Consider the following 13,917-nt stretch of genomic DNA (forward strand, 5'->3'; position numbering starts at 1 on the left):
GAATTACTTGGTTATTGAAGAACATGGTTCTATTCCTCTATAGAAAGCCCTGATACAACTATACTCGATTACTGTGCTCGAGTCTAGTCACCTAAGTTTCTTGGGAATGAGGACGTCGTGGAGAGGAACAAGAGTTGAGTGGTCAGTATAATGCTCCATAGGAGAACAGAATGAGGATCTGTGGGTTGCAAAAGATCGTTGATAGGTGAAAAAAAAAAAAGGGAGGGGGTATGATAGAAACATTTAAGTTACTTAAAAGATTTTATAAGATTAATACAAAGGAAATATTTCAGCACTTGGCAGGACAAGAAGTTATCCATGGAAGCTGGGTAAGTGTGTGTGAGGACCAGACTTTTTGCTTGGAGAGTAGTGAATGAATGGAATGGGTTGCCTGAGTCAGCTGTGAGTGCTTTGTCTGTTAATGGTTTCAATCTCCCACAGTCAGGTAGGACTCCATGGAATAATAATAATTACCTTCTCCATCCCACAGTAGAGGTTACTGATCCTTCATCTTTTAAATTAGCCAAACAGCAAAATCTTTAATTCCACTTACTGGTCAGACTTCATCTTATATAAAAAATATTCTACTCGTTTCAAATCTTTAATCCAAAATTTAGTTTCAAACAATGCTATCTCATGGTGAGTTTTGAAGTCAATTCCTTATTTACAAATATCTTCCTTTCCATTACTTTAATTTACTGAAGTGTTCCCCCCCCCCCCTCAATGACATTACTGATCTCTATAATTTTGCCATGTATACTGGTTACTTTTCTTGGAAGGACACCTTAGAGAGAAAGTACATTCATGGGATCTCCCCTCCTCTAGCCAATTTCTATATGAAGCATTTTGAAAAATAGAATCTTGATACTACAGTTCTCAAACCTTCTATCTGGCTCACATATATTGATATGCTCTTCATTTGGCCACATCACTCAGGCACATTACTCTTTCCTCCTCAATTTCAAAAGCCAGCAATCCAGAATCTAGTTCACTACAGGAAAAGAAAATAACAATAGACAGTCTTTTCTAGATACTCTAATTACGTCTGTGCAATGGCACACTTTCATTTTAAGTTTACAGAAAACCTGCCCACATAGGTAGATACATAAATTTTCTTCTCATCAATATTATTATTATTTAGGCCTCCAAGGAGTCAAAAGACTCATCGCAGGAGGTCCTTCCTAGGAAACACAAATCTATCAAGACTCATCGTGGGAGGTCCCTCCTAGGAAACACAAAGTCTACGATACCACTCCTTAAACTCATTAACCATTCTCGCTCTCACCACTCTATAAGGCAATGCATTCCACGGTTCAACCACCCTCCATGCAAAGAAACCACTCCTCACCCTCTTGCTCACAGTTTCCTTTCATAACTTCCAGGGTTCTTCAAATATGGTGTTATCAAAATCCTTGTGAGCAGAGTTTTCAACTTCTGTTCTACCCTTACAGCGAAACTCTTTCTTATTTGCCATACATTCAAGTCCAATGGTTACAATGCCAAAATGATCAAATTATATGTTCCTTGCATCCCCCTCAAAACAGAGACTGCAGTAATACTATTACTATTCCCTTTATTTGGGGTACCTCAGAAAAAAAAAACAGCTGGAAATGGAAATTTAAAGAAATAATCTCTGCACTGCTTTCACATCTCATTTGAAGCTGGCCTCACTTCTCCATCCTCTCTCTGTTGCCAATGTTTACAAGTTCCATGTTCTTGCAACTTATTATATTGTGGTCAAACTGAGAGATCTGCTAATATCCACCATGGTGAACAGAAGAAATACATCTGCTGAAACAATGGCCAGTCAGATCTAGCTGACCATTCTTGATTGCATTCATTGTCAACTTAAATGGATGCCTCTCATTCACTCCTCCTCCAAAAATTCCTCCTATCAACCTTCTTTCTCTTGGTTGCTAGTAACTGCAGTCCACAAATTCTCAACTCATATTCTACAATCGCAATATCATCTTTACCAATCTCCTTTTCACTCTTTCCATTTTTCATCATCACTATAGAAACCAGACCTCTGCATAGTAGTATAAGTGAGGTCATATCAAGGTCTTGTAAAGAGACAATACTTCCTTATCTTTACATCTCAAGGTTCGTAATAGCATTGCAATTATCCTCTGAGTTATTTTGCAATCTTTGTTATATGGCCCTTGAACTTCACCTTTATATTAAATTATATTATTATAATCTAATATAATATATTAAATTTGCTAGTCTGGTTGGCCGAGTGGTTAGTGTATCTACTTTCCAGCCAAAAGGCTTCGAGTTAAAATCCCACCGTGGGAATAGATGTTTACGATTGTCTGTGAATATACTAGTAGTGATAGTGGGAAGTAGATGGCATTGGTGCAGCTCACTGTAGTTGGTGGATTGAGTGGTGGAGACAGAGTGTTGCGGAGTAGGTGCCCTCTGTGGATGAGTCTTTGTACTACTTGGACATGTCACATAATAATTTTGGAAGTTTATTTTGCACTTGGTTAGACTGTAATAAGTTTAGTTTAATCCTTTATCCAAGTGCAAGCAAATGAAGTTTGCACCTGAAAATATCTTCAGGACTGAGGTAAGGTGGTATATCCCCTGGCAACTCGTAGCAAAGGTGGACCAAGTTCTCATCACTCCTTGTCTCAGTATCTCCCATAATGCAAAGTACATCTCCTTGCAGACATGTATCTTGCTATGCATTAAGGGAAGGGCCACAAAGCTTGGGTTAGCTTTTATGAAGAGAATGAGATTAGCCTTCGTTATATATGTTGTTGTTGTTACTGGTTATGTATGGGATGTAGGCATTGGATGCTGGTGATTTGTGATGTGTATATTAGCGTTGATGGTATATTAACATTTGTTGGTATATTTTCCAGAGTTCGTGTTTTAATGTTCTATCATCATCATCATCAAATTCCTGCCATATACCCTCAAGGGATGTACAGGATATGATAGTACTACATGAAAAAATTACATCATTACTAACTTCCTATCTACAATTTTCCTCCAAATCAGTCTGTTACTTGTCAAGACTCCAACATTATCAGATATTATATTTCTATTGTCTAAGGCACTTTGTATCATATCAATCCACCTATATCTTGGTCTTCCTCTGGGTCGTTTTGGCTGCCAACCTGGCAGAGAACACTTGTTTTGCTAATCTTTCCTCACCCATTCTGTTTAGGTGACCATACCACCTGAGATTAGCTCTGCTAACGCATTCCTGGATGCTGACAATGTCAAGTTTTTTCTAATATCCTCGTTTTTAATAGGATATTGCCATTGATGCCATCTGTTCACACCTATAATCTTTCTCAGGACTCTCATATCTGCGGCCTCTAGTCTTTGGTCAAGTGTTTTACTTAGACCCAGCTCTCAGATCCATAATTTAAAACTGGTTAAAACAAGTTAAAACTGGTTTGAACACTGTCTTGTATACAGCTAATTTAGTGTTCTGACTAATTTCTCTCTTATTCCATATGAATTTATTCAATTGACTTCCCATCATACCAGCTTTGCTGATTCTGTTGTCTATTTCTATGTTTAATTTACCATCTTCAGTAAAAATCGTGCCTAAGTAGCTGAAGTGTTTTACTTGTTCCACAGGTTCTCCATTCACAACACAGTTGACATTTTCAATGATTCTGCTTATTTTCATTGTCTTTGTCTTTTTATTGCTGACCTTCATACCATATCTATTACAACAGCTATTCAATTTAGTCAGAGAATCTTGCAGACTTGTAGCGGATTTATTTAGAAGTATAACATCATCCGCATAGAGCAAAGAGCTGACATTAACATCTCCAATTTTGATATCATGTTTAATACCACTTTCCTTCATAATGTGATCCATATAGATAATGAATAACAGAGGGGATAATGTACATCCTTCTCTCACACCAGATTTAACATTAAACCATCTTCCTGTACTTCTTTCAATTCTAACTGCTGACTTACAACTCAAATAAAGACTAAGTATTGCTTGATATAATGCCCTATTGACACCATATAACTGCAGCGTATTGAATAGCTTCTCTCTTGGCACCTTGTCATATGCCTTTTCCAAATCGACAAAACTCAAATACAGATCTTTGTTATATTCCCACGATTTCTCCACTATTTGTTGTAAAGTGAAGATTTGATCCTGACAGCCTCTATTTGGCCTGAATCCAGCTTGTTCTTCACCCAGCTTTTCTTCCACAATTCTTCTCAACACCGTTTCTCAAGTATACTTGCATAGATCGTGCCAGGAACACTCAGTAAGGAAATACCTGTGCAATTCTCACATTCAGCTTTATTTCCCTTTTTATATATGGGCACTATGAGAGTTTTACTCCAATCATCGGGAATTCGTCCCTCTGTCCAGGCTTTCTAAACTATGCAGTGCAGCCATGTAAGACTTTTATACCACCATACTTCAGAATTTCTGGTCGAATATCATCTACTCCTGCTGCCTTTCCACATTTCAAGCCTTTGACGGCTTTTTCTACTTCAAGTATGGATATGTATTCCTGACTGCATGCCTGGTCAGTGTTTTTTACCACTGTGCTGTCATCACTGCTTGTTTCATTTAGCAGTTTTTCAAAGTAATTACTCCATACTTCAAGGATATCTTTTTCCCCTGTTTTCACATCACCTTTATCATCTCTAACTCCTTTTACAGCACTCTTTCCTCCATTCCTAAGCTTCTTCAACAACCTCCAGAATATTTTGCCACCTTCTTGATATTTATTTTCTATATTCTTGCCAAAGTCCTCCCATGACTTTTGTTTAGCTAGTTTTACACAGTGTTTCGCTTTCTTACATTTGTCTCTGTATTCTCTAAGAGCAAATGCTGCCTTATTTGCCAGGAACTTTTGATGTGCTTTCTTCTTTTCCTTCATTGCCTCTTTAACTTCCTGTGTCCACCAGGGAGTTCTGATTTTTTTATCCTTGCAGACAACCTCACCACATGCCTCTATGGCAGAATCAGTCAATGTTTTCTTCAGTTTGCCACTGAACCTCCAAGGACCAACTTTTCCTTTTTCATTGTGTCAGTTGCTTTTTCTAAAGCCTCAAAAAATTCCTCCACTTCTATCTTAGTAGAACCTTCTGTGGGACCATGGGCACAAATAAGTCTCATTGTTCAGTTCCTTATTCTCATATTTGCCCACATTACTCTACTTGAGACTGACTGCCATTCAAGAAGATTAGCCTTGTATTTTGTGTTGAATACTATGGCTGCTCCTTTTCCTTGATTGTCATTGCCTGAATATAACATTTTGTATTTATTGCTAAGAAAGATCTCACCAGTTTTTGTCTTTTTTGTTTCAGTCACGCCTATTATATCGATCTGGTACTTATCTAATTCCTCAGCTAGCTCCGTTTCTTTGCCATTCAGGTTTCTTATGTTGATAGTACCGATCTTTAACTCTGGTGATGTTGAGTTGGGGTTTGTTTTCAGATTTGTTCCAGTAGCTGACTTTTCGCTGTTCGTCCTGGTTCCCTGGCGAAAACAACGGGGACCCTGTTTAACCGGGTGATGCCCCAGCCAGCATGAAATTTTGTCATATCGTACTATCATATTTTATTTTGGTTTAACCAATAAGAATACAATTTGGTCGGCTAAATCCCAAATTGCCAGCCCATCCTCGTTCGTTCAGTATCCAAGTAGATACCCAGCAGAGTGCACCACGAGAAGGTGAGGATTGGACATTATGTCAGAAGCCCTGGTCAGTTCTCTGCATTCCTTTAAAGGCTATGTGGAGGTCTCCTCTCAGTTATACAGCTTTGACTCTTAAGCACCCCTTTTAATGTTCTATAGTTATCTATAATATGTGTTTTAAATTTCTTGGTACTTGCGTGGGTATCTTATGTGATCTCACAAAAGAACCGTATGAGTTGTTGAAGGGTGTAGGGATGTAGAGAGTTGTTGTTGTAGGTCGAGTTATACGATATGTGTCTCTGTTGTTTCGATAGGTGATGTTGAAGTAATTCCTTATTAATGTTATGTAGTGTTTCAGGTTTTTAATGCTCAGGATTTTGTGTGTCACCATGTGCTGGTTGGATATTGCTTGTTACATATAAGGCGTCCAAATCATTGACACAATTTTCTAATATTTCTAATTTTGTTAGATGTGTTTGCATAGACTGTTATACTGTATCTGAGTAAGGATTCACAGATACTGTGATATAAGAGTTTTTTTTATGTTGGATGGAATAATGTCTTTTACTTGGAAGAGTTTTGCTGCGATGATCCAGAGTTTGGTATGTAGGTATTCTATAAGTTTTGTCCATTTAAGGTGGCAATCTATGTAGAGATCAAGGTATTTTGCATGTGTTACAGGTTTGATTTGAGGTTTGAATAATAATAATAATAGATATTTCCTCATAACAAATTACACACCATCACCTATAACTAGCTGATGACATTGTTCTTTTAGAAAACTCTGCAGAAAAACTTGACAAATGATAAATCAACTGAAAGCAGAAAGTAAAAAGAAAGGATTAAATATAAACAAAGACAAAACAAAAATAATGTATAATAGATACATCACCAAAATGCCAGTACAAATTGAACACAGGGAAATTGATGTAGTAACCTATGTTTGCCTAGGACAAAAGATCACAGTAGAGGGAGGCTATGTAGAAGTATGGAGAATTCGACTTTGCTGGACAGCCTTTGGAAAAACTCCATGAAGCATTCAAAGGAAACATCCCAGTCTATATTAAAAGAAAAATATTCAATGGTAGTATACTTCTGGTCATCACATATGGAAATGAAGCGTGGATTTTAACTAAAAACTTCAGACAATTTGAGGTTTACTCAGGAAAATGGAAAGACATGCAATATTTGGGTTAGAACTCAAACTATGGTGAGAGACATCATAACAGACATTAAAAGATCCAAATGGCAAAGGGTCACATTCAAAAAAGGGCAAACTTGATATCAGAATATCCCAGATGAGGAAAGAGAGAGATATAGGAAGACCAAAGAGACAGTGAGAGAATAACATTAAAGTGATGGCAGGAACTCAGTGGCATAGAAAAAGTCAAGATAGAACAGAATGAACATATTGGGTTGGGGGCCCTTTGTCCAGCAGTAGACAGAAAATTACTGATGAAGAAGACATTTATTAACATTGAGTTGACAGCCATCCATTTTTACATGCTCACAATTCCAGCTTATTCCAGACAAGTAGATTCTTCAAGTACTGCATTTCTGATTACTCTACCAATCTTTGCATTATCAGGAAATAACTATAGGTTGCATATCAAATCCTTTCCAATTCATTAATATACAGATTGAATAACACTAGATCAATAACTGATCTTTGTGGCACACCACGTGAGTCTTGCAGACTGACAATCCTCACATACCACTTTTTGATATGTCACTCAACCATCCTCATATTCATGCTAATATTTCATATTCCAATCCCATATTTTCCAATTTATGCAAGTCTTCCAATGCCAAGAGCGTTTGAAAGTCCAAAAGTATCATGGTACATTTACTCCTCGTGTCTATGTTAACAGTTACATTATAAAATGTAAGTTACTCAAACATGACTTTTCCTTAATAAACTCAAGCTGTTCACATTGCAAAGTGTAGATTCTCTGTGAACCCATTTCTGTATGCAAGCTTTGACAAAGAGGATTCTTTTCCATAATCTTCGCACTACGGAAATACTGACAGGTCAATAGACAGACACATCAGTCTTTGCACTACCTTAATGCAATGAGATTATCATTCCTCTCTTGTGGAATCTTCTCTGTTCTAAGATGCAAATTATATGGCCAGGTCAAAGAAACAACCAATTCAACTGAATGTTTTTTATCATCTGTTCTGATATCCCGTCAGTCCCCAATGGCCGAATTCTTATTCAATTTGTACCACAGCTCCAGTGCTTTCTCCGTTATACACCCGAGTTTTTTCACCCAGTAAAGAGGTAGCACTCAGTTCAATGTTGTATACACCAGATTGATAGCTTTTAGTAATATAGGCATGCATTAGTCAATCTCTTTCCTGCATTCAGTAGAGTTATTCTTTCATATTCATTCTTTCTTTTACTTGTAGCATAATGATAGAATTCTTTTGGGGTGTCTTTAGCTCACACAGCCCATTTCATTTCATACTCACTTAGCTTTCCATACAACAGTTGCGACTCTTCTGGCCTGCTGCTAATAAATTTCATAACTGATATAATCTCATCCTTATGCACATGATATTTCTTCTACATCTTTTTTTTTTTCTTACAAATCTCTTGCTTAGATTACACATCCATTACATTCCTACTCTATTTATTCTTTAAACTCAAGCGACACATTCTGATACTGCATCATTTCAGTATTTTTAAAGATCTCCCATCCAACAAATGATAAAGGTTGGTGTCGAGGCTAGCTGGTGAAGAGACGTACTGTCGGAGAGCTCCTGAAAGATTTGTGATTTTTGTTGATTTATTAAATATTTTGTTAGATTTAATTGAGTAATTTTAGTATATTATATTTAGTATATTGTAGTTTTATTAGTGTGCTAAAGTGTTTTATAACATAATCTATGTCGGGAAGTCGCTAGAAGGATTCATAGTGTGTAGTGTTCGTGAAAGCTCCTGATAAGATAAGTGTTATTTTCAGTTATCGTTGATAAATTTACTTTAATATTGCGCAGTTTTGTTTGCCTTGCGTATCTTAGTGCGTCTATTTGTGTGTTTTTGGTGTTTATAATTTATAATTTGATAAAATACGTTACTAGTAAGTATGGCTCCAGTACGAAGGAAAATGGCGGTCAGTAATGATGGTTCGCCATCTTCTTTCAAGAACGGTAATGTAAAGGAGATGATTCAGTGTACTATCTGTGAAATGTACGCTTTGCAGAGTGCAGTGTGGTTAGATGATAATAAAGGAGTGAATGTGTGTAGAAAATGTAGGGAGAATGAGGAATTGAAGTGTATTTCGGATCGTGAGTGTGATAATTTTGTCAAACTTCAAAATGAAGAAAATAGGGATATGACAAGAAACGGCGAGGTTGTACCAGATAATTGTGAGAGTGTGAATGATAGTATTAATGGTTTGACAGAGAATAAAAAAGATGAGATAGATGCAATGAGTGAGATCGCGTTGTTGAATGGTGTGATACAAAGGGCAAAACAGCAGCTAGAGCGTATGAGCAAAAGTCGACTGACTGAACCAGCCAATAATAAAAAGTATGACAGGAAAAATAGGCGTATGAGTGTGAACATGAACAAAATGAAGGATAGAGTGCTGTATGGAGATTCGTTAGTACGAGCTGTGTTAGCAGAGGATTTGACAAAATCGTACCAACCTGGTGCGACCATAAAGGATGTAACTGAGTCTATTAGAGAGCAAAAGGAAAGGGTGAAAGAAATGATTGTTGTGGCAGGTACGAATGATTTGAAAGGAGATAAAATGGAAATGATAGAAGACCTGAATGAATTGTTTGAGGTAGCAAAAGAAAAGAGTGAGAGAGTTAGAATGATTAGTCTTTTGCCACGGTATGACAGTGAAATGTTTAAAAGGAGGGCCATAATTACGAATGATTTTATGCGTGGGTTATGTATGATGAGTGGTGTGGAATTTGTGGATGTGTGGAGTGAGTTTGATGGGTGAAAGGATCTATATAAGATGGATGGCTTGCATTTGAATGGTTATGGTGTAAGGAGACTTGAGAAAGTGTTGCTGAATGTAGTGGATATGCAAATTCAGGGAAACTAGATTTATTAAGGGGGGAGGGTAGATATACAGTCCTTAGGGAGGCAGTCGAATGTATGAATGAATACAATATACTCGAGCGAATAAGAACAACAAATCAGAGTGGGATAGTTAATATAAGGCATCAAGGTACGGTTGGGGCTAATGGGGGGGTCTTAAATTCATGTACACTAATGCTAGGAGTATTAGGAACAAGAAGGAAGAGTTTCTGGCCATTTGTTGGCACTTCCAGACCACAGGTTATTGGTATTAATGAATCATGGCTGACTGTAGACGATATAGCTAGTGGGATTGAATGTGATGGATATAGCGTGTTCAGGAATGACAGGGAGAATAAAATGGGGGGAGGGAGTATTGTTGATGATAGCTGATGAGCTACAGCCAAGGAGAACAGAAGTTGAATTGCAGGATAGAGAAAAGAGCACATTTGAGGCCATTTGGTGTGAGATTGTGGCTAGCAGAACTAAATATACAATTGGGTGCTGCTATAGACCAGGTGATGGAAAAGATGGTGGTGACAGTATGCACAAGCAAATAGAAGAAATGAGTGGAAGGAGGGTAATTATTATGGGAGATTTCAACTATGGTCGCATTGATTGGAGTGAGGAGAGGACACATGGGAGGAAGGAATTGGATTTTATGCGGTTATTAAGGGATAACTATCTGCAACAGCATGTAATGGAAAATACTAGGGGTCAGAGAGTGCTTGACCTAGCAATTACATCTGAGGATTTGGCTGTAACAAATATGACCACATTGCCACCAATAGGTGAGAGTGATCATAGGGTCTTGACTTGGGAGGTGGCTAAAGGTGTGGAATTTTCAATTAAGACAGGGTACATGTGGAATTATCGGGCTGGAAAGTATGACAAGCTTAGGAGTTTGATTGGTTCAGTGCCATGGCATGTACAACTGCAAGGACTAGAAGTTGATGGTGCATGGGAGGCAGTTAAGAAGTGTTTGCATGAAGCAATGGCTGACTGCATACCTAGAGTCCGAATAATAAATCAAGTAGGGGTTAAATGGATGAATAACACCATTAAGCTTGAGCTGCAAAAAAAGAAACAACTATGGAGGGAATTTATGGAGAAAGGTGACCATACTCCAGGAGATTAATGAGGCTAGGGATTTGGGAGTGTTGGTGGATAAGGAATTGAAGTTTAGGGGGCACATTGCAAACGTGACTAAATCAGCTCATCAAATCACTTGGCTTCTGAAAAATACTTTAACATGCAGAGACAAACAAGTTGTTGTTCCTCTGTATCGAGCCTTGATAAGACCCCATCTGGACTACTGTGCCCAGTTATGGGCACCAGGGTTTCTTCGTGATGGGGAGGAAGTGGAGAGGATCCAGAGACGAGTGACCAAGATGATAGCAGGTCTGTGGAATGAACCTTATGAGAATTGGTTGAAGATTTGTGGGTTGCATAGATTGGACGATAAGCGAAGGAGGGGTGATATGATTGAGACATTCAAATTACTGAAGGGTTTCTATAAGATTGATCCAGAAGATATTTTTGAAAATATGACTGGTGGTGGGAGGACTAGGGGCCATGCATGGAAGCTGGGCAAGAGCGTGGTTGGCAAAGGTGTTAGAGCTAGGTTTTTTAGTTGGAGAGTGGTGAATGAGTGGAATAAGCTTCCAGAGTCTGTTGTGGGTGCTACGACCATGAATGAGTTCAAGGCAAGGTATGATAGATACTGTGTCAATGTCGAATAGTTGTTGACATGATGTTAGGGCCTCCCTTGATGAGTCTGTCGACTCCTTGGAGTTGCCCAGAACAACAATAATAATAATAATACCATGATGCAGAACCCAGCATAAATGGTCATAATTTCATTGTTGAAAGTTTTTCCACTTGCTTATACTATAAATTAAGGATACCAAGAAATTATCTACTTGGTTTAATCCTTTATCCACATGTAAGCAAACAAAGTTTGCACCTGAAGTATTTTTAGGACTGGGGGCAACTCATGAATGAAGTCATGATGTGAAGTCTTTTACCTCAAACTGCCTTTACCATGAGTTGCCCCCAGTCCTGAAAATACTTCAGGTACAAACTTTGTTCACTTACACTTGGATAAAGAATTAAACCAAGTATATAATTTCTTGGTATCTTTAATTTATGGTCATAATTTCCTGCTTTGTAGTTCAGCATATAATCTTTTCTAAATGGAATATTAACAGTTTCATTCTTCTCATGAGATTTCACTGCAAACAAATCAGTGTTCAGATAATTAAAATTACCTATGATGTTTACTTTCACACTAATTATCTGTTCCACTAGGTCTGTAACAATACTACACTGCTGTGACCGAGAAAAAATTTGGGAAGAATTTAATCATATTTTTAATCCTTTCACAGTGTTGCTTTACTCCATTAAACCTCTAACATGACTCTGACAAACTTGTTGGAGAATCAAGTTTTAGATACTAGCGGGGCAGAGTGCAGATTGAAGGCACTCATCCCAGGAAAGATTATTTTTGTTGGTTGGAGCAGCTGTTTGTCTCGGAAGAGTGGAAACATTAATTAAATGCAACTTCTTCCACAGAACTCATCTTGTTAGCTCAGATATGTTATAGTCTGAGTTACTGAGATGAGCTGAAATCAGCAGTATATTTGGACAGACAGTTGGTTACTTAAAAAAAAAAACTGCAGCATGTCAAGTGGATGTTGAGGATTATCCAGTGTTTTAATATAGACAAACAATTTGTGTTAGATCATTATTAAGAGCAAATGTTTGATACTTCAACATCTCTTCCAGCTTGAATGACGGAGATAGAGATTGGACAACTGAAGTGCAAGTAAAATTCTCCCCCAAGGATAATTTCACTGTTCAGATAATTAGCTTGCAGAAAATTTAGCTTGAGATATAGTGGTTCAAAGAGGTAACAGTGCTATCAAATTATTATTATTATGTGACACCTCCAGGGAGTCCAGAGACTCATTGAGGGAGAGTGTGCCAACAGCATCGAACGATTGAACCCTTCCAACTACTAACTACATTCAAACTTGCTTAACTTTTTGCTGAGCCATTAATAGCAGAGGCTCTACCAATCGACCAACCTTTGCTAGGCAATGAATGCATCAAAGTGTGGAAAATCCATTTTGGAATAGAACAGATAAGAAAGGGGAAATTCTAGGTTTCACATTCACTGACATTGAAATACCAGATCTGACTAATGCCTAAGTACCACTTTTTATGGATGAAATTGTGTAAAGTGTTGTTGGATAGTTGAGGTGGGCAGTCATTTTTGACGCTGTCTGTGAAGATTCTGGAGAAACAACAGGATTAAGATACACTATTTACATTAAGCTATTATTATTATTATTATGGGCAACCATAAGGAGTCCTTATACTCATCGAGGGAGGCCCTAAACAACTACTCAACAACCACAATATCATACTTTCCCTTAAACTCATTCAGAGTCATGGCACCCCAACAGACTCTGGCAACTTATTCCACTCATTCACCACTCTCCAAGTGAAAAACCTAGTTCTAACACCCTTGCTAACCACACTCTTGCCCAGTTTCTATGGATGGCCCCTAGTCCTCCAACCACCAGTCCTGTTCTCAAAAATATCCTCTGAATTAATCTTATAGAAACTCTTCAGTAATTTGAAGGGTTTCCATAAGTCTCAAATGTCTCAATGATATCACCCCCCTTTTCCACCTATCAACCAATTTCTTCAACCCACAAATCTTCAACCTGTTCTCATAAGGTTCATTTTATAGACCTGCTATCATCTTGGTCACTCGCCTCTGGATCCTCTCCACCTCCTCCTAATCAAGAAGAAACCCTGGTGACCAGATCTGGGCACAGTAGTCAAGATGGGGTCTTATCAAGGCTTGATACAGAGGAACAATAACTTGCTTGTCAAAGTATTCTTCAGTAACCAAGTGATTTGATGAGCTGATTTAGCCACTTTTGCAATGTGCTCCCCTAAACTTCCACTCCATATCCACCAAACACTTCAAATCCTTGGCCTCATCAATCTCCTGGAGTAGAGTTCCACCAATGTGGTATACTGCTGCTAATCTTTTCACCACAAAATGCATAACCTTACACTTTGCCACATTAAATTGACATCCATTCTCCTTAGCCCAGTCCTCCAATGTATCCAAATCATCCTGCAAAATTTTGACATCATGTGCATTCACTATTGCTCTACCCAACTTTGCATCATCAGCAAACAAATGAACAGTTCCCCT

General features: G+C 38.0%; 1 protein-coding gene across 3 annotated transcripts in view; it reads right to left on the reverse strand.

Annotated features, from left to right (window-relative positions):
• The window catches only part of LOC150095994 (dehydrodolichyl diphosphate synthase complex subunit DHDDS-like), a 208,084-nt gene that overhangs the window by 190,048 nt on the left and 4,119 nt on the right, over positions 1-13,917 (reverse strand). The window contains exon 1 of one of the 3 annotated variants that reach the window (XM_090409670.1): positions 6,531-6,641. The exons of the other annotated variants lie outside the window; for them this stretch is intronic. The gene's annotated coding sequence lies outside the window, so the exon portion shown is untranslated. Of the gene's footprint in view, positions 1-6,530; positions 6,642-13,917 lie in introns of those variants that run through there. 3 annotated transcript variants of the gene reach the window in all.

This window comes from Typopeltis vanoorti, chromosome 19 (genome assembly GCF_054136105.1).
Source record: "Typopeltis vanoorti isolate ZY-2024b chromosome 19, IOZ_Tvanoo_1.0, whole genome shotgun sequence".
Classification (NCBI taxonomy): Eukaryota; Metazoa; Arthropoda; class Arachnida; order Uropygi; family Thelyphonidae; genus Typopeltis; species Typopeltis vanoorti.